Below are 21,865 nucleotides of genomic sequence, written 5' to 3'. Positions count from 1 at the left end.
GTTTCAGTGTAAATTGAAAAATGCCCTCTCGCTAAACTGGCTTCTACTCTGTTGATTATTAACAAGGATCAGGGTAAACCACCCACTCATCTTCCAAGGTGGACCTAAGCAGGATGCCCAGACGGCGCAATACAGCTCACTGCTATTGACCCACCCTACCTATCTCAGGCAAATTATCACAACTATGTGCCATAAAAGAAACATTTCCCTCAACCATCAAATCCGTTAAGATCTAAATTCTCATGCAACAAAACACAAACAAACAAAAAAATGGGACTTTCATTCCAATAGCACTTGTAAGAATATCACCCTTTCGACACAAAAATCAAGATCTTTAGAATATTGAACATCCATTGTGTGTCCCTTTACTTATAAAGGTGCATACCTTCTTTAAAGTTAGACTGACTCAAGTGCTACAGACATTTTCCAGATTTAATACATCAGACATGTACATAAACCCACGCACATCGATTTGACACAAAACTTGATTCCTGTCACTAAGTCCGAACATCAAAGTACGGCTAAATGTATTCTTCACAAAGACACTGCCCCCAATTTCCTCAGTAAAACAAGTTTTTATACTCTTTAAGTCTTATTACAAGGGAAGTGAAAGTCACTAAAAACTGGCACATTACGAAAACATGTGGCACCCACCTGGCAGAGTGGGGGAGCTTACCGCATGGTAGGAACTCCTCAAAGAAATATGTAGTTATCAATTGATGTGGCCCAAAGAGTACTGGTACACCTTTTTTACTCCTTAAGGAAATTACTGACACAAAGTGGAAGGTGTTTGCGAAAGTAAGGGACGGTAGAAGAAAGGGTTAAGCTCCTTTCAGACATGGAAATAGATGGAGACTCCTTCTGGAATGAAAGAGCGCCGTGAAACAGATGAGGCTAGAAAACAGGGAAAAGGTAAGGAAAGGTACAGCAGCTGGGTAGCATAAGGTTATCTGTCTGGAAGCAGCCATCATAAAATGAAGGCTCATGACTTCAGCCTGATCTTATACCTTGGCTGACATCATAATGCCCACTGTTGATGTCAGATTGTAGCTGGGTGTTCAATTAAAGGAGATACGCCCTATATTTCCGCCTCCTTGTCCTGAATAATGATGCAGGCTAAGAAATATCCCAATTTCTCATTAAAATACTTTAACGGCGTGTTTTAACACATTATTTCTAAACATTCTTAATCCATTTTGACTCATTAAATGAAAACAGGAAAAATACAGGTTACTGAGGTAGCAAGGCATGACTGATTAATATCATGAATTGGAGCAAGCGAAACTCCTCTGCTGAGGTATCTTTCATTGAAGATTGGGAAACCTGTGTGTGTATTTTCAGTACACTGATTTTCTGTTGTATTGGGTCTCCCCTTCTTGTGTGAATGAAGTCACTAGAAGAATGGACTTCTAATCTTCCATCATCTGCAGGTGATGAGAAAATCGAGGTGGCAATATTGCATGCTAAAATTCAAGAGTAGGGAAAGGCGGATTACAAGTGGACACTGGTGCCATCAACAGCACAAATTTAGAGAATGAACAGTAAACACAGTCTTTGAATTAGAAATCCCAAGTAGAGACTTCAAATTACATACAACACATATTTACACAAGGTCAACTACAATCTGTTGTGCTACAAAGAGTAGACACAAACTGAGGGAACGTACAACTGTAAATGTTGCAGACATTTGCAAGCTGGTTTTACCATCTGGTGCATCTGTGCCCCTGCACAAGATGCTTCTAAGAATGTTGATATAGGCTAGATAGAGTCTATAGCCCTAACCCCTTTCAAGAATAGAAAATCACACATTTTCTGATACAAGAAACTATTAAAGTATTAATCCATACATTGCTATTCTAGAACACGGTTTCATGAGGACCGAGTTTGTTTCTTGTCAATTCAATAGGTGTACGAAGCTACAGCCCCTTTATAGAACTGTCTTCCAGGAAAACCAACTCTACTATTCATCCTACACCTTTACTCAGCTTGCCTAAGCTATTGCTTCTGTATCTTTTTCTAAGAAAAGAGCACTGATAGCACAGAGTACGAGCTATATAAAGATGTAAAATATATAAATATTCACTCCTACTTCATTAATTACTTAATACGCTATTGTGAGAAAGCCCCATCTTTCTTGCATGGTATGCCCCCACTTTTTGCAGAATGGCTGATGTACTTTGACTGAGTGTGCCCTGGGTTCCTGCCAACCAGGTACCCAGGGGCTGTGTTCCTTCCCTAAAACTGTGTTGAAACCTAAACCCAATTGGCATCTCTGGCCACAGGTCAGCCCCTGGTAAATGGTACCCTAGGTACTTCAGGCACTGTGACCAGAAAAGACGCCTAAGGGCCGAAGCACTTTTTGTGCCACCCTTAGGGGCCTTGTACCCTGACACACACACACACTGCCTTTGCAGGCTGAGTGACTTGGTGCAGAACTAAACAGAGTCGACATGGCACACATCCCTGTGTGTCATGCCCACAATCCCACTGCCCTGGCACACCTCAGTCACCCCTCTAGCTGGGTGCACTATGCCAGTGGTGTGGGCACAGGTGCATGAGCCATGTGCCCCTACAGTACCCAGGTTCATTCCTGGGCACTGTAAATGCAGTACTGCCATTAGGAGTATATGGTGCTGGGAGATTGTCATTATGAACTCCAGAGCACCATAATGGCTACACTGAAGACTGACAAGTTTGATATCGTACTTCTCAGCACATTAAACCCACCCTGATGCCAGCGTGGGATTTAATGTAAAATGCACTACAGAGGGCATCTTAGAGATGCCCCCTGAAACCTAACCTACAATCCACATCTTGTTTGAGGGACTGCTTAGGCTGCCACACAGCAGACATGTTGCTGGACCCCTGGGTAGAGAGCCCTCCGCTGTCCTGGGCCTACAACAATGCACATACTGGGCGAGGTGCTAGGTCTCCTGTCCCAGGATGGGCAGGGGAAGCTTCAAAGACATACCGCCTTAGTGAGGTTCTCCAGGCCACTTGCTGTACTCAGCAACTGGCCCCCACTGGTTCTGACACCCGCTCTGGCGGGTAGACTGGCGGGAAACCCTATGGGAGGAAAGGGGGTGTGCCAGCCAGTGCCAACTCCACCCCTCAGGTGAGAGAGGTGAGGTGAAGCACAACTCCGGGCTCCGACCATCTTGAGGATGTGGAGCCCTGCCCAATCAGAGATAGGCTCCCGCCCCCCTCCCACAGAAGAGGAGCAGGATAGGGGGTGTCCTCACTCCAGGACAGGGATCCATTGGTCCCTGCCCTTACCCTACCTGTAATGCCCCTAAATTTAGTATTTAGAGGCACCCTGAACCTTCCTTCCTCAGATCCCGATTTGAAAACAAGCAAGAAGATCAAGAAACCAGAAGACCTGCCGTGCAGCTGCTCACAAGAGGACGACACCAACTGACTTGGCCCCAGCAGCCCTACCAGCCTGTTGATCCTTGAACCTGCTCCTGCGAAACTCCGGCGGATTCCGTGGTCAGCAACCTCACAAACCCCAGAGTACCTGACTGCCTTGAGATTCTAGCAAGACTGGAACTCCCAAGACCAGTGGTTCTGCTCAAAAAGCAATATCCCTGGTGCCAGCCAGGAACCGTGAATCCAGCACACTCTGCACCCGCCGAGCCCGGCCCGTGCCTGAGTGGACAAAGATCCTGAGGACGTTCCCCCGGCGATTGTGACTGCAATCCAGTGCCCAAAAACCCTCCTCGACGACCCAGACTATGCCTGCAATCTCACATCCAGGGACCCCTCCAACCGCGACCAGCAGAAGGTAAGATGTCCGGACTTCAAAAGACACCCTTGCACCCGGCACCTCACGGACCCCTGTGCCCAACTCCGGGGTGCCTACCTATCCTCCAAGATCCCAACTTGCCTTCGAAGTGTTGGTCGAGCCTGCAGCCTTTGTTCATCTTCCAAGTTCTCCATTGAATAACATTGAACGCCGACGGCTCAAAAGCACCCTGCACCCAGCTGCCAGAGTGTCCCTGGCAGTGCAACCTTTGTCCTCATCAGCTTCCCCACTTGCCCTGAGTAAGTGACAAGGAGCCCAGCTCCCACAGCCGCGTGGCCTGCTTACCAACAGCCACCAACTCTCATAGGATAACATTGGGTCTAACTACCTCTGCACCTGGCTGCCCCTGTGCTGCTGAGGTGAATCAACTGTACCCATCTGACCGTGGGAGACCCCCGAGTCTATTCCCAGAATCTTAACTCTGCCAGTCGAGTACTTACCCCAAAGCTGATAACTCACTTTTCTTCCATAGGGTAACATTGACTGTGGAGTTTTGAAACTTTAAAATATTCATCTAAAATCAGCCGAACAACGAATACTGATTTACTCACCTGTTATCAGAAGAGAAACCAGTGCTGCATCTTTTAGAACTTTGCCACTGGATTCAAGCAAGCCTGGCTGAAGACGGCTGTAATGCCAGAAACCGGACTGTTCGCATGAGGCACAGGGTCAGACTGATTTGCATATGGCCATGTCTGAACTGGGGTGGAAGAGTGGGCTAAAGAACGGTGATGGATTAAACACAGATCTGTTGACTGGGTGTGAGTGTTTTATTGGTTCAGATGCTCCGTCCATCACCACCTCCTTTTGTGCGGTTTTGTTCGCTATAAGTTGGCAGGGTATGCTCAGACGTGAGTCCCTTGCTCACTTTGCCACTGGATTCATGCAAGCCTGGCTGAAGACGGCTGTAATGCCAGAAACTGGTCCTAGGAAGCTTGTTTCCGGTCCAGGGAAGGCATGGCTTGGCAGTTCGGGCTGGACTGTTCCCATGAGGCACAGGGTCAGCCAAGCCTGGCTGAAGACGGCTGTAATGCCAGAAACCGGACTGTTCGCATGAGGCACAGGGTCAGACTGATTTGCATATGGCCATGTCTGAACTGGGGTGGAAGAGTGGGCTAAAGAACGGTGATGGATTAAACACAGATCTGTTGACTGGGTGTGAGTGTTTTATTGGTTCAGATGCTCCGTCCATCACCACCTCCTTTTGTGCGGTTTTGTTCGCTATAAGTTGGCAGGGTATGCTCAGACGTGAGTCCCTTGCTCACTTTGCCACTGGATTCAAACAAGCCTGGCTGAAGACGGCTGTAATGCCAGAAACTGGTCCTAGGAAGCTGGTTTCCCATCCAGGGAAGGCATGGCTTGGCAGTTCGGGCTGGACTGTTCCCATGAGGCACAGGGTCAGACTGATTTGCATATGGCCATGTCTGAACTGGGGTGGCAGAGTGGGCTAAAGAACGGTGATGGATTAAACCCAGATCTGTTAACTGGGTGTGAGTGTTTGATTGGTTCAGATGCTCCGTCCATCACCACCCCCTTTTGTGCCGCTTTGATCACCATAAGTTGGCAGGGTATGCTCAGACGTGAGTCCCTTGCTCACTTTGCCACTGGATTCAGGGGCGTAGCTAGAGCTTGTGGCGCCCGGGGCTATCCTTCAGATTGCCGCCCCCCTGGGGGGGTGCTGGAGAAAAAGGACGGCGAGCACCTGAAAGAGGTCCGAGAGACACGTAGTATCGCCGCTAATAGTTACCTCGATCATGCAAGTTACATGCACATATATGACACGGCCCAGGGCTAGATAGCCCCGGTCCCCAAAACAGTGCCGCCTTGGACGGACCGCCCCCACCTAGCTGCGCCGATGAAGAATAAGCAGAAGGAAACCCAAAACTTATATCAGTTCTACCTACCCTGTTTGTGACATCTCACTCATAACATCACAGCTTGTGCAGGACCCCTGTCCCCTATCTGCCCCGTCCATGACCTCAGCAATGTCTGCAGACCGGTCCACCACACTGGGTTTGACCACAATTCTCTTTGCAGCACCTTCAGGATACTACAGGTGAGTCCTGCAGATGGGGCAGAACCAGGCCGGATGAGGGGGGAGAGTACTTAGTTTCTAAAATGCCGGAGTGCTTTACGAAAACAGAGAGAACCACATGCTGGGGGTGCGGATATGTGCAATGTAATGCAGCTTTTCAAGCGATATGGCTAAAAATGGCATCGCTGCCAAGGTTTCAGATTACTATGTGTGACATTTTCCTAATGTTAGAATAATTATGAGTGACATTTCAACGACTATGAGTGACATGTTCTCGCAAGCAAAATCAAGCAATGAAGACGAGGGAAACATATAAATATCAGAAATTACACCCATTTGAGCAACAAAAAACTCTAAGAACAATGTAAAACTGCAACAAAGCACCAGAAAGGAAGGGCACTAACCTAATATCCTTGTCACCTGATTATAGTGTTAAACAAATGTGTAACCATGATATTAAACAAGTCAATCAGTGGCAGTACTTTATTAATGTTCTGTGCACACATCCAAGCATCACACGTGCAAAAATAATACTTACTGGATGCAACAGATTGTCATTTGCATTACAAAATAAATACTATACTTTTAAAGTCCTATGTTTGGGGGGTTGTATCGGGGACTGATGGGAGCCACACATGCCTAAAATCTCCCCAGAAGCCTAAAATCTCCCTAGATGCTTCTCGGTGATCATGAGAAATTATTAAACAGCTTGCTGGCTGGCCTTAGTTTCTCATAAGTGGCTCGAAATCACACTTTCTTCCCTGATCTTAGTGAGAAACTGATAAGTAAAGCAGAAAATTGTAAAATATATTATTTCAATTTCATTCTGCTGCATCCAGAGGAAGCATCTTTGTCTCCTACAATGGACAGCTTGGGTATTTGCATCATGAAAGCTCACAGGGTTGAGCACTTGCTGGAGTGATATGTGTATTCCATGACCTGGCCTTTTGGGCCACTTCCCACTGTCTGGCCAATGTAGACAAGTGTTGGTGGCTGCACTTCCATGATGTGGCTTCAGATGCAGAGTTATACTCGGGGGTACGTAGCTCGTGAATCACCAGACACACAACAGGACATTCAAAGGAAATGTATGCATTAAAAATTCAAATTTAGTTAAAACACAAAAAAGCACTACTTTTTCATTCTTCCAGAGCATCTTACTGATCTGCAGTTTATCAAGCAACGTGGTAAAAGGTAGCGAACTAAACCAAAAATACATAATTACTGCAAACACGGTCACATGCTGGGAGACTGTTCTATAGCTACGAGTGTGGTGTAGGTTACATTTTCTGAGATTATAAATACACCTGTGGGGGTATCGGCGGAGGAGACATGTCTCTTTTTCTGAGCCTTTTACTGCACAAGTGGGCAACCTGGTGGAATATGTTCAGTAAGTACTCTGTGTCTATATTAGTACACTGGTCACCCACAGAAGGGGCAGGGGTCTTGTCTGGTTTCTGACCTTGTTATCACACATGTGGGTTAGAGTCGGTAAGTGCCGTGTGTGGTGCACGTTATACAACTTCGGAATAGTATACAAAATAATTCAATTTACTTTATCACATAATTTAATCACCTCTACCACATAATATGAGCCTCCATTACCTAAGGGCCCCTGACTCTAGATGCAGCACGTGCATGGTGACCTTGCACTTCTGTTTGTATTAAGCGGCTCAGAGAGGCTTGTTGAGGCTGAAAGATCTCACACTGCTTGCAATATTAATACATAAAACAAAACATCTATGCTGTACATTTCATCTTTAAACCTGGGAAAGCCTGCACTTGTTTGTCCTGATAGGGTGTGGGCGGTCGTGCTAGCTTCCCTCTCACTGGAAGACCGATAGAGGAGCCCAACAGTGGATGCCTGGAGCCTCGGAAGGAACAAAACGTAACAAAATCTCATTAGTGCTCCTCAGTGTGCCGCCTGTTTTTAAACGTGCCGGTCGCTTCACAATAAGTGTTAATGAGGTGGATTTGTAAATACATGCGGATAATGGGAACAAAAAACGTGAGGACGGAGATGGGATTCAGGTACACTGAATACGTGTGACTGCAGATCTTCAGCTTTAACAGGGCAAACAGCTGCAGATAGATAACCGCGGAGCGTGCTAAGCCACAAAGCGTTTATAATTTATAAAACACATTGAAATAGAGTGAGATCCCTCACTCCTGGCACACCTGATTCACTTAATACTGGGCCCCAACGACTCCCGCTGCAAACACCGTCGCCGCCGGAGGCATGATTCAGAGACCCACACATAAATGGGGCCACGGGAAGCGAAAATGCGAACTGCCATTTTACAATGATCAAAACCATGTTTGTCCAGCAATGCAAATCTGGTTGTACATAGTCAGTACGATAACATCACTCAAAAGTAATTTTTTTAAATTAACCTGCAGAGCAGAGCCTTTGCCGCCACAAGGAAGCCCTCACCTGGCAGGCTCGAGCGCGTTGCAGCACTGGGGACTGGGGGCAGAGTTGATGTACTCGGGAGCTCAGCTTCCGTAGTTAACCAACGCCCGCGCGTTGGAACTCTGTCTCTGGCCCAAGTCAAGTTGGGGTCAGGAGAGGCGCTCGAGGGCTCCTGCAGCTCTAAAGTGCGGTGCGGTGCTGCTGCGCCTGCGCAGAAGAACCATGCTGGAGAAACGCTTCCAAAACGGCGGCCGCGCTGCACTGGTCCGTTGCGGCGGCCTTTATAATTTATTTGATGACACTGACTGACAGAAGTCAATGTCCCCAAATAAATTATAAAGGCCGCCGCAACGGGCCAGTGCCGCGCGGCCACCGCCGCCCTCAGAATGCTGCCGCCTGGGGCGGACCGCCCCCCCCCCCGCCCCCCCCTAGCTACGCGGCTGACTGGATTCAAACAAGCCTGGCTGAAGACGGCTGTAATGCCAGAAACTGGTCCTAGGAAGCTTGTTTCCCGTCCAGGGAAGGCATGGCTTGGCAGTTCGGGCTGGACTGTTCCCATGAGGCACAGGGTCAGACTGATTTGCATATGGCCATGTCTGAACTGGGGTGGCAGAGTGGGCTAAAGAACGGTGATGGATTAAACCCAGATCTGTTGACTGGGTGTGAGTGTTTGATTGGTTCAGATGCTCCGTCCATCACCACCCCCTTTTGTACTGCATCTTTTAGCCCATTACTGACCCTGAAAAGTAATTTTAACCGTATTTACCAGTAACTTGAATTTGCTTCCATAGGAATCCATTGACTGGCCATTGAATGTACACGCCGCATTAACTGGGTTGTGTTTGACAGCGACAGTCAGAGGCCATACCGAGTGTCTGCATCTACAAAACTACAAAGAAGCGACGATTCATGAAATAAGTTTCCAACATGAATCAAAAAGTTAGATATGTATGCATGTTGTCGGCTTGATTGTGTAGCGTCGGGTCGAATAGAGCCAGGCTTTTCCTCAGCAAAGCCTTTGGGGTCCTGATGAGAACTCCCTACCAAGTAGGAACGAAACGCGTAAACCATTATTTGTTGAGCCATAAGATCTTCAAATGAAAAACATTGCTCCAAATTTTTGTGATTAGACAAAATCATTGTCTATGGCCATTATATACTATTTTAATTAGTGTTGTAAATAGAGTGTTGTAGCTGTGTGTGAGTGAGTGAAGTGGATGAATGTTGAGTGACTGGAAGTGTTGAAAGATTTTGATCATGTACAGTTTAATGTTTTATCAAAAGTAAAAATTGTTTTGTATGTTTATTGTAGATGTCAAAAATGTAAATTTGGTGAAATTTAACCAACAAATGTCTTAAAATTAAAAATAAACAAAGTGATTAATTCAGACTGAATTATAAGTCTTACACTCATATTGCGTTTAACTCTAATGTGCCATGGTCTAAGGAGAAGGATTTAAGAGAACAGTATTGGCAATTGTTTAGTTTTCTATGGATCCAGGAACCAACACGCAGTAAGAAAAAGTAACGATAACACTACTTACCTGCTAAGTGAATTTCCTCCCCTAGGATAACATTGGTGATTCTATGTGAAAAAGTTTGTATCAACTTTTGAAATACAATAATATTCTTTAAAAATTTCTACTGAAACCAAAACGCTTTTACTTAACTGTTTACAGGAGATGTCCCAGGACTGAATCTAGGATCCAGTCCTGTGGTTAGAAAAATAATCTATTAAGTAACTAATTGCATTTATCTACAAATTCCCATTGAGCACAATGTTGCATTGTGTTTGAAACTGTGTTGCCTATTGCAACAACTGTAACTGTTGTAATCAAAACGTCTATTGCCCATTTGAAAAGTATTTACCTAAAAGGAACTCATTCTGAGAAAGTATATTTTGATACCTGCTTGGTTCTAAAATAAAACAACTATATATATTTATACAAAACAATTGGCCTAGAGTTCAGTTCTTGAATGTGTGAGACCATTTGCTGACTCAGTGTGTACAACAAATGCTTTACACTGTCCTCTGATACTGCCTTACTGCTCGACCGAGCTACCACTTTAAAGAGTAAGGTTACATCTAACTTTAGCCACTGCCAAACCTCTGGGGACTGTGGACTCTGTACACACTGTACCTTACTTTGGTCCAGTATATACAGAGCCACTTTCTTACAGCTATGTTTTGCTTTCACTAACAGCATCTGAAAAAACTCTCATTGTTGCATTACTGTATTACTGTATAGGAAATACAAATGGACAAAAACACAGATAGACCAATGTCGGTTTAAAAACAAAAATAATGAATAAAAAATGAACATTTTGCTTGTGGTCCATTTTTTGTGTTTGTGGATATTCACTATGCACAGGTGCGTTCCAAACAACTGGGAAGATTGTTCTAATATATAAAGCGTTAACGATGTATCACAAGGTTCTTATCGTACAATTTCCCTACTTAACACCATCAGAAAGGTACATACAAGGACAATACTCTTGTCGATGCATGTTATAGATGCATTGGTGAATAATACCAATATACTCCCTGAAGTTCAAGCAGGGTTCATGAACTTACAGAGTGAGCACGATCAATGTTTCATTTTACATAACTTCACTAACAGGCATCTCACCATCAGGAAAGATGATGTGTAACTAGATTAAACTGAATGCTGCAACGATTTATTAAGTTTTGATGATTCAATCTTGCTTGTGTTGGCTGAGCAATCGAGAACTGTGACAAAAAGCTGTATACTGACAGCCAAGATTGTGATCATCAAAACAAAACTATTGTTGAAAAATCACGTTCATACAGGCAATTAGAGATTTCTCCTTAAATTACAGAACATTTGCTATTTCTAGTCATTTGTTGATGAACACGATCTGTGATTGTATGAAAGAACTGACATGTAGTACTTTATGAGGTTTTGATTTAATCAAGTGAGGGGTTTTGATTTAATCGAGTGAGAGACTATAGTTAAGACAAGGTGAAAGGACTCTACAACAAACCAGTTTTAAATCTCAAAAGTGAAGTTGACCCAAACCTCACCAAGGTAGTGTCTTCTCACCAAAGCTAAAATATAGACATTAGGGCAATGCAAAGTGGGTTTTAGTTTGCTGGGCCTAGTTAATGAAACGACGTTTTGATAAGGTCTTTAGCAAATGGCACAGTAAATATGGTACCAGCAGAAAACAATCTACAAAGTAGTTTGAATCGAAAACTCTAAAGTTTTTGTTAAGGTGTCTCATAAGCTACAGTATCTGAAAACGGAATGAGCAGCAGGCCCTGGCAGCAAAAAACAACAACATTTATGAACTGGGACCCAAACATCAACAGCAAAAAATGGAGCAGAGGAAAAACCCCAGCAGCAAGGGCAAAGGGGAAGCGGCACCGGCAAGTGACTTCAGACACCAACCTGAGAGTGGAGGAACAGAGATGCAAGCGACAGGGAAAACCATAGACAACAGCAGCAGAGATTGTGGTCGGGGAAGGCTAGACAAGCAGCAGGAGGCAGCAGACACCACACTTCAGGAGGGCAAGAATGCACGTGGATGAGGTGTGGGAACAGACTCAGTCGGGAGGGAATACATTGACAGCAAGGGAAGGATCACAAAGGAGGATCGTAGGATGTTGACACCATATACATCTGGGAAAGTGGAAGAGAGACAGACACTTCAGAAAGTTGGGGCGGAAGGTGGAGACAGATATGCTAGACAGTACTGGGGTTTGGGTTGGACTCAGGGGAAGAGCAGGAGGCAGATACTTCAGACAGTCAGGGCAGAGCGGGAGGCAGACATCATAGACAGTCGGAGCAAAGCAAAAGGCAGACACCACAGATGCATGTAAGGGGTGAGATACAAACACTGCAAAAAGAAGGGTGGAGAAGCAGACAATGCACACAGGCAAGAAGCAGACACTGCAGACAGTCGGGCGAGAAGCATACAATGCATAGAGTCGGGCGAGAAGCAGACACTGCAGACAGTCAGGGCGAGAAGCAGACACTGCAGACAGTCAGGGCGAGAAGCAGACACTGCAGACAGTCAGGGCGAGAAGCAGACACTGCAGACAGTCGGGGCGAGAAGCAGACAGTCGGGGCGAGAAGCAGACACTGCAGACAGTCGGGGCGAGAAGCAGACACTGCAGACAGTCGGGGCGAGAAGCAGACACTGCAGACAGTCGGGGCGAGAAGCAGACACTTCAGACAGTCGGGCGAGAAGCAGACACTGCAGACAGTCGGGGCGAGAAGCAGACACTTCAGACAGTCGGGGCGAGAAGCAGACACTTCAGACAGTAATGGCGAGAAGCTGATACTGCAGAGAAGTCGGGGCGAGAAGCAAACACTGCAGGCAATCGGGACGAGAAGCAGACACTGAAGGCAGGCGGGGCGAGAAGCAGACACTGCAGACAGTAGGGGCGAGAAGCAGACACTGCAGACAGTAGGGGCGAGAAGCAGACACTGCAGACAGTAGGGGCGAGAAGCAGACACTGCAGACAGTAGGGGCGAGAAGCAAACACTGCAGACAGTAGGGGCGAGAAGCAAACACTGCAGACAGTAGGGGCGAGAAGCAAACACTGCAGACAGTAGGGGCGAGAAGCAAACACTGCAGACAGTAGGGGCGAGAAGCAAACACTGCAGACAGTAGGGGCGAGAAGCAAACACTGCACACAGTAGGGCGAGAAGCAGACATTGCAGACAGTTGGGCAAGAAGCAGACATTGCAGACAGTTGGGCAAGAAGCAGACATTGCAGACAGTTGGGCGAGAAACAGACACTGCAGGCAGTCTGGGTGAGAAGCAGACACGGAAGGCAGTAGGGGCGAGAAGCAGTCAGCAAGGGCAAGAAACAGACACTTCAGACAGTAGGGGCAAGAAGCAGCCATTTGTGGTAAAAGGAAGCAGCGGATATCACACGCAGTCAAGGAATAGCATCACAGCAGTCAGGGAATAGCAATAGGAAGTCACTGCAGACAGTAGGGCTGCAGTGAAGAGCCATATACCAGACATTTGGTTGGGCATAACAAACAAATGGCTGAGACAGGCCCCATTGAGAGAGTCAGTGGTAAGCAGGTCAGACTCCGCAGACAGTTCTGAAGGAAGGAACACAGTTGTGGGGTTTGGAAAGGCCGACACTGCAGACATCAGGGCAGTAACAAGAGGCAGACAGTCGGGGGAAGGGATCGAGAGGCAGCTACTTCAAACAGTCAGATTCTGCAGACAGTCATCAGATGGGCAAGAGGCAGATACTGCAGACAGTCCGAAGAGGGGAGGAAGAGGCAGATACCGTAGACAATCCGAGTAGAGGCGAGAGGCAGCCCCGGCAGACAGTCCGGGGAGGGGCGAGAGGCAGTCAGTCCGAGGAGGGGCGAGAGGCAGACAGTCCGAGGAGGGGCGAGAGGCAGACAGTCCGAGGAGGGGCGAGAGGCAGACAGTCCGAGGAGGGGCGAGAGGCAGACAGTCCGAGGAGGGGCGAGAGGCAGACAGTCCGAGGAGGGGCGAGAGGCAGACAGTCCGAGGAGGGGCGAGAGGCAGACAGTCCGAGTAGGGGCGAGAGGAAGACATGCAGACAGTCCAAGGAGGGGCGAGAGGCAGATATGGCAGACAGTCCAAGGAGGGGAGAGAAACAGACAGTCCAAGAAGGGGCAAGAGGCAGACACCGCAGACAGTACGTGAAGGGGCAAGAGGCAGACAGTACGTGAAGGGGCAAGAGGCAGACACGGCAGACACAGCAGACTGTATGGGGAAGGACGAGAGGCAGACAGTGCAGTCGGGGGAAGGGTGAGAGAGACCGCAGTTGGAGGAGGGGCGAGAGAGACCGCAGTCGGAGGAGGGGCGAGAGAGACCGCAGTCGGAGGAGGGGCGAGAGGGTCAGAGGAGGGGCGAGAGAGACCGCAGTCAGAGGAGGGGCGAGAGAGACCGCAGTCAGAGGAGGGGCGAGAGAGACCGCAGTCAGAGGAGGGGCGAGAGAGACCGCAGTCAGAGGAGGGGCGAGAGAGACCGCAGTCAGAGGAGGGGCGAGAGAGACCGCAGTCAGAGGAGGGGCGAGAGAGACCGCAGTCAGAGGAGGGGCGAGAGAGACCGCAGTCAGAGGAGGGGCGAGAGAGACCGCAGTCAGAGGAGGGGCGAGAGAGACCGCAGTCAGAGGAGGGGCGAGAGAGACCGCAGTCAGAGGAGGGGCGAGAGAGACCGCAGTCAGAGGAGGGGCGAGAGAGACCGCAGTCAGAGGAGGGGCGAGAGAGACCGCAGTCAGAGGAGGGGCGAGAGAGACCGCAGTCAGAGGAGGGGCGAGAGACACCGCAGTCAGAGGAGGGGCGAGAGACACCGCAGTCGGAGGAAGGGCAAGAGGCACCGCAGTTGGGGGTGGTGTGAGAGATATCGGAGGAGGGGTGAAAGACACCGCAGTCGGAGGAGGGGTGAGAGACACTGCAGTTGGAGGAGGGGTGAGAGACACCGCAGTCGGAGGAGGGGTGAGAGACGTCGGAGGAGAGGTGAGAGACCGCGCAGTTAGTCAGAGGAAGGGTGCAAGACACCCTAACAATCAGAGGAAGGGTGCGAGACACCAAAGTCAGTCAGAGGAAGAGTGAGAGACACCGCAGTCAGTCAGAGGAAGGGTGAGAGACACCGCAGTCAGTCAGAGGAAGGGTGAGAGACACCGCAGTCAGTCAGAGGAAGGGCGAGAGACACCGCAGTCAGTCAAAGGAAGGGTGAGCGACACCGCAGTCAGTCAAAGGAAGGGTGAGCGACACCGCAGTCAGTCTGAGGAAGGGTGAGAGACACCGCAGTCAATCAATCAATCAATCAATCAAAGCATTTATATAGCGCACTACTCACCCAGAGGGTCTCAAGGCGCTGGGGGAGGGGGGTCCGCTACTGCTCGAACAGCCAGGTCTTGAGTTGCTTCCTGAAGGCGAGGTGGTCCTGGGTCAGGCGGAGGTGAGTCGGGAGGGAGTTCCATGTCTTGGCGGCGAGGTAGGAGAAGGACCGTCCCCCTGTGGTGGCTCTTCGGATGCGGGGGACGGCGGCGAGGGCGTGGCCGGTCGATCGGAGCTGGCGTTTGGGAGCGTAGAAGTTGAGGCGGCTGTTGAGGTATCCTGGGCCTTGGTTGTGTAGGGCTTTGTATGCGTGGGTGAGGAGTCAGAAGGTGATTCTCTTGTTGACCGGGAGCCAGTGCCGGTCTCTCAGGTGTCCGGAGATGTGGCTGCGACGGGGGATGTCCAGGATGAGTCGTGCTGAGGCGTTCTGGATCCGCTGGAGTCTCTTCTGGAGTTTGGCGGTGGTTCCGGCGTAGAGGGAGTTGCCGTAGTCCAGCCGGCTGGTGACGAGGGCCTGGGTGACCGTCTTCCTGGTCTCGGTGGGGATCCACCGGAAGATCTTACGTAGCATGCGCAGGATGTTGAAGCACGACGAGGAGACGGCGTTGACTTGTCTGGTCATGGAGAGGGAGGAGTCCAGGATGAAGCCCAGGTTGCGTGCGTGGTCTGTTAGTTTGGGTGCGCTGCCTAGGGTGGGGGGCCACCAGGAGTCGTCCCAGGCGGAGGGTGAGGATCCCAGGATGAGGACTTCCGTCTTGTCCGAGTTCAGTTTCAGGCGGCTGTTCTTCATCCATTCGGCTACCTCTTTCATCCCTTCGTGAAGGTTGGCTCTGGCGGTGGCGGGGTCGTTGGTGAGGGAGAGAATCAGCTGGGTGTCGGCGTAGGAGATGATGTTGAGGTTAAGCTGGCGTGCGATGTCTGCGAGGGGGCTCATGTAGACGTTGAAGAGGGTTGGATTGAGCGAGGAGCCTTGAGGAACGCCGCAGATGACTTTGGTGGCTTCAGATCTGAACGGGGGGTGGCGGACTCTCTGTGTCCTTCCGGCGAGGAAGGAGATGATCCACTCCAGTGCCTTCTCCTGGATTCCGACGTTGCTGAGTCGCTGCACTAGTGTACGGTGGCAGACAGTGTCGAAGGCCGCGCAGAGGTCTAGGAGGATGAGGGCTGCTGTTTCTCCGTTGTCAAGCAGTGCTCGGATGTCATCGGTGGCTGCGATCAGGGCGGTCTCGGTGCTGTGGTTGGCCCGGAAGCCGGACTGCGAGAGGTCGAGGGATCCGTTCGTCTCGAGGAAGGCGGCCAGCTGCTTGTTGACGGTCTTCTCGATGACTTTAGCAGGAAACGGGAGCAGCGAGATGGGGCGGTAGTTCTTGAGGTCGGTGGGGTCGGCTGATGGCTTCTTTAGTAGAGCGCTGAGTTCGGCGTGCTTCCAGCTCTCCGGGAAGGTAGCGGTGTCGAAGGAGGTGTTGATGATGTCCCGCAGGTGGGGTGCGATGACAGCGTCGGCCTTGTTGAAGACGTGGTGAGGGCAGGGGTCGGTAGGAGATCCGGAGTGGATGGAGTTCATTGTGCAGACGGTGTCTTCGGTGCTGATTGGGGTCCAGGCGCGGAGGGTGGTGGTGGGGGGCGGTGGTTCGGTTGTGGCGTGCGTTGGTTGAGTGCTGAAGCTGTTGTGTATTCTGCCAGAGGAAGGGTGAGAGACACCTCAGTCAGCCAGAGGAAGGGTAAGAGACACCTCAGTCAGCCAGAGGAAGGGTGAGAGACACCTCAGTCAGTCAGAGGAAATGTAAATGTAAATGTAAATGTCATGGTACTTATAGAGCGCACTGTCACCAGACGGTCACCATGTGGTGTCGCCTATTCGGCTTCCTGGCGCTGATACTCATACCGCTGTGGAACGCCTCCTGGCTTTCCCTGTGATGTGTCCACTCCTGGGCACCCCCAGGGTGAAGCCAGGCATCCTTAGCGCTGTTGGGGCCGGTGTGGAGGCTAAGCAAGCTATTGCCCAGAGTTGCAGCGTGGGGCCCGTGGTTAGAATAGGCACCGAGGCGAGAATTAACAGGTCCGAGGAAATTGAGCCCAAGACCCCGCCGAGGCGGGAATCAAACCCTGGTCCCTGGCCAGAACTCTGCATCAGAGTCTGCCGGTCTATTCATTGAGCCACACTCCTCCAGGAAGGGTGAGAGACACCGCAGTCAGTCAGAGGAAGGGTGAGAGACACCGCAGTTAGTCAGAGGAAGGGTGAGAAGCAGATAATGCAGACAATTGAGGGTGGAGCAAGATGCAGACACTGCAGACAGTTGGGATGGGGCAAGAAGCAGATAATGTAGACAACTGAGGAAGGAACAAAAGGCAGACAACACAAACAGTCAGGCAGGAGGCAAACACCAAACAAGGGAAGGCAAACACTGCAGACAGTAAGGATGGGCAGAAGGTGGACAGTGCAGTCAAGGAGGGAGAGGCAGACACTCCAGAAAGTCATCAGGTGAGGTAGACACTGCAGACAGACGTGGGGCAATGTAGACACTGCAGACAGACGTGGGGCGAGTTAGAAACATCAGACAGACGTGGGGCGAGTTAGACACCTGCAGACAGACGTGGGGCGAGTTAGACACCTGCAGACAGACGTGGGGCGAGTTAGACACCTGCAGACAGACGTGGGACAAGTTAGACACCTGCAGACAGACGTGGGGCGAGTGAGACACCTGCAGACAGACGTGGGGCGAGTGAGACACCTGCAGACAGACGTGGGGCGAGTGAGACACCTGCAGACAGACGTGGGGCGAGTGAGACACCTGCAGACAGACGTGGGGCGAGTGAGACACCTGCAGACAGACGTGGGGCGAGTGAGACACCTGCAGACAGACGTGGGGCGAGTGAGACACCTGCAGACAGACGTGGGGCGAGTGAGACACCTGCAGACAGACGTGGGGCGAGTGAGACACCTGCAGACAGACGTGGGGCGAGTGACACACCTGCAGACAGACGTGGGGCGAGTGACACACCTGCAGACAGACGTGGGGTGAGGTAGACACTACAGACAGACGTGGGGCGAGGTAGACACTACAGACAGACGTGGGGTAGACACTGCAGACAGACGTGGGGCGAGGTAGACACTGCAGACAGACGTGGGGTAGACACTGCAGACAGACGTGGGGCGAGGTAGGCACTGCAGACAGACGTGGGGCGAGGTAGGCACTGCAGACAGACGTGGGGCGAGGTAGGCACTGCAGGAAATCTTTAGGGATGAGAGTCAGACACCTTACACAGAGGCAGGGGAATTGACATAGATTCAGGGTGGGCAAAAGGCAGATACCGCAGACAGTCAAGGAAGGAAAGGCAGACACTAAAGTCAGGGAAAGAGAGGCAGACTGCAGTCAGGGAGAGAGAGGCAGACTCTGCAGTCAGGGAGAGAGAGACAGACTCTGTTGGGGGATAACATCCTTTACCACGCAATCATTACAACGCGGTATGGTTACATCGTGGTTTTAACAACGCAAGTCGTTACATTGACTTGCATTGGAGGGCGCTCTAGACTAAGGAATAGTGTGAATTACTATTCCAACACTTTCCCTACTGTACGTAGACTGGAGTTGGAATAGTAATTCAAACTATTCCAAAATTCAGCGCCCTCTATCGCAAATCGATCTAATGACTTGCGTTGTAAAGACCGCAATGTAACATACTGTGTTGTGATGGTCCCCATTGTATCATCATACATTCCTCTGCAGTGAGGGAGAGAGAGGCAGACTCTGCAGTGAGGGAGGGAGAGGGAGAGGGAGAGGGAGAGGGAGAGGGAGAGGGAGAGGGAGAGGGAGAGGGAGAGGGAGAGGGAGAGGGAGAGGGAGAGGGAGAGGGAGAGGGAGAGGGAGAGGGAGAGGGAGAGAGAGAGAGAGAGAGAGAGAGAGAGAGGCAGCCTCTGCAGTCCAGGAGAGAGAGAGGCAGACTCTGCAGTCAGGGAGGGAGAGAGAGGCAGACTCTGCAGTCAGGGAGGGAGGGAGAGAGAGAGGCAGACTCTGCAGTCAGGGAGGGAGGGAGAGAGAGAGGCAGACTCTGCAGGGAGGGAGGGAGAGAGAGAGAGAAACTCTGCAGTCAGGGAGAGAGAGAGAGAGAGAGAGAGAGGCAGACTCTGCAGTCAGGGAGAGAGAGAGAGAGAGAGAGAGAGGCAGACTCTGCAGTCAGGGGGAGAGAGAGAGAGAGAGAGGCAGACTCTGCAGTCAGGGAGAGAGAAAGAGAGAGAGAGAGAGAGGCAGACTCTGCAGTCAGGGAGAGAGAGAGAGAGAGAGAGAGAGGCAGACTCTGCAGTCAGGGGGAGAGAGAGAGAGAGAGGCAGACTCTGCAGTCAGGGGGAGAGAGAGAGAGAGAGAGGCAGACTCTGCAGTCAGGGGGAGAGAGAGAGAGGAAGACTCTGCAGTCAGGGAGGGAGAGAGAGAGAGAGGCAGACTCTGCAGTCAGAGAGAGAGGCAGACTCTGCAGTCAGAGAGAGAGAGGCAGACTCTGCAGTCAGAGAGAGAGGCAGACTCTGCAGTCAGAGAGAGAGAAACTCTGCAGTCAGGGAGAGAGAAACTCTGCAGTCAGGGAGAGAGAGAGAGGGGCAGACTCTGCAGTCAGGGAGAGAGAGAGGCAGACTCTGCAGTCAGGGAGAGAGAGAGGCAGACTCTGCAGTCAGGGAGAGAGAGAGAGGCACAGTCAGGGAGAGAGAGGCAGACTCTGCAGTCAGGGAGAGAGAGGCAGACTCTGCAGTCAGGGAGAGAGAGGCAGACTCTGCAGTCAGGGAGAGAGAGGCAGACTCTGCAGTCAGGGAGAGAGAGGCAGACTCTGCAGTCAGGGAGAGAGAGGCAGACTCTGCAGTCAGGGAGAGAGAGGCAGACACTAAAGTCTGAGAGAGAGAGGCAGGGAAGGCAGACAATAATCAGGGAAGATGCAGCCACTAAAGTCAGAAGGGGGGCGAAGATGACACCACAGATGGTCATGAGGTAGACACCACATGCCGTCGGGACAGATATTCTGGGGAGAAAAGGATTGAAGACTCCAGACACAGTTGAAGGGGTGGAAAGGCTAGCTGAGCAGGCAGTTGCGGAAGGTTGAAGTAGCAGACACCGCAGACTATCAAGAAGCAAAAGCGAGACACCAGATAGTCAGAAATGGGTAGAAGGCAGACAGCACAGTTAGTTGAGGGTGGGGAAATGCAGGCACCGCAGACTAACCTGGGTGGGGAAAGACAGACAGCAGACTATTGGGAGTGCTAAGCGGCAGACACCGTAGACAGTTTTCTGGGGGAGAAACACCGCAGGCAACTGGGAAGAAAGCAAACACCACAAACAGTTGAAAGAAAGGCAGACAACAGGTCGCCTGTCCGCAGCTTACACAGATGGTCCGCGAACTTACCCTATTGTTCGTTATGCGTTGTTGATGTTTTAACATATGTCATTTCCCCATCATTGCAGCTCTTCCGGGTCGCATAACAACTGAGCCAGCGACTGAACATATTCAGGGAGATGTCTGAGAACGGGAGGGACAGCTAATGTGTAATGTGACCTAGGATTGGAGCATTGATAACATCCCATCCAATCGTAGTCCGTAACACAGAATTCCGAAGTGCTGATTGGCTTTGGAGTCCCCGTGTGTCTTTGTCTTAGCTGTCTGCCGACAGTCGGCTGGTGCCGCCCACTTTATTGAGTAGAGGGCAGGGGACTTGTCTGGAGGTTTCTCGAGTAGAAGTAGTCACCAGACGGGCGATGTCTGTATACGGGAAAGTTAGGCGAGACGAAGTAGCTGCTTGAATGGAGGAGCAAGGCTAACCCCGGGTGGTACGAGTTAGCAATGGTTGGATCTCGTTGTCACAGGGGGGCCCTCCTCGTCTGTCAGAGATGACTGACAGGTCGTGTTTACTGACACCTTTTTATTCATTTATTTATTTATGCAATTTTATATAGCGCGGACTTTACCCGAAGGTGTCAGAGCGCTTCACAGAAGGACCAATAATGATATACAGGAACAAAATACGAATGCAAACAATATGTTACATGGATCAAAAGTGACATTAGTGAGCAACCAAAATACATGAGGTAGCAATCGGTGCATTACAGGAGAAAAAAGTGAAATGGGTGCAGGTTACAAAAATGTACAAAATACAAGTCGAAGTATAATACTGCAATAAAAGGCAGACACTCCATCTCAAGAACAAACGTTACGTAGGCAATGGAGGCACTTGTGCAAGTATCTAAAACAAACAAAATGTGTGAGGTAGCAAACAGTGTGTTACAAAACAAAAGTGACGTGTGCCAGTTCCAAAAGGGTACCATACACAGGTATTGGGATATTACTAAACATTTAAACTACCAAAACACACTGGGGAGGAAGACCATAATCCTGGCCAAAAGACTTTCCAGTAATGGGAGGTCTTCCTTCAAACGAAGGCAAGGGTGTGAGTTAGACTTGGAGGTGTCTTTGGAGGAGGAGAACTTTAAGGTCACGTTTGAAGGCCTGAGAGGAGGAGGTAGTCCGGAGCTGAGGCGGGAGTGAGTTCCAGATTCTCACTGCGTTGCCTGAAAAGGATTGGGCCATTGATCTTTCCTTCTTGAAAGTGGGGTGTTCAAGCAGAAGATTTTCCGCATTCCGAGATGGTCTAGAGCCTCCAGAGAGTTTCAGTTTATTCGACAGGTAGCGAGTGTGAGAAGTTAGCCTGGTATGTGATGCTCACTAATTATAGTGATCACCTTGTACCATGCCAAGCAACCCTTATGATGATCGGTTGTAAGTCAACCTTATAGACCAGTTATCCTAGTGGTAACGTGGACAAAGCAGTC

The 21,865-nt window shown here is 50.0% G+C and overlaps 1 protein-coding gene across 1 annotated transcript in view; it reads right to left on the bottom strand.

The window, feature by feature from the left end:
- Positions 1-20,586, bottom strand: part of REV1 (REV1 DNA directed polymerase) — a 475,128-nt gene extending 454,542 nt beyond the window's left edge. The window contains exon 1 of the mRNA XM_086934725.1: positions 20,445-20,586. The gene's annotated coding sequence lies outside the window, so the exon portion shown is untranslated. The remainder of the gene's footprint in view (positions 1-20,444) is intronic.
- Between the last annotated feature and the right edge of the window lie 1,279 nt (positions 20,587-21,865).

Source organism: Lissotriton vulgaris, chromosome 8 (assembly GCF_964263255.1).
Source record: "Lissotriton vulgaris chromosome 8, aLisVul1.2, whole genome shotgun sequence".
NCBI classification, from domain to species: Eukaryota; Metazoa; Chordata; class Amphibia; order Caudata; family Salamandridae; genus Lissotriton; species Lissotriton vulgaris.
Note: the sequence above shows the minus strand (reverse complement) of the source record. Positions and strands in the feature narration are given on the sequence as shown.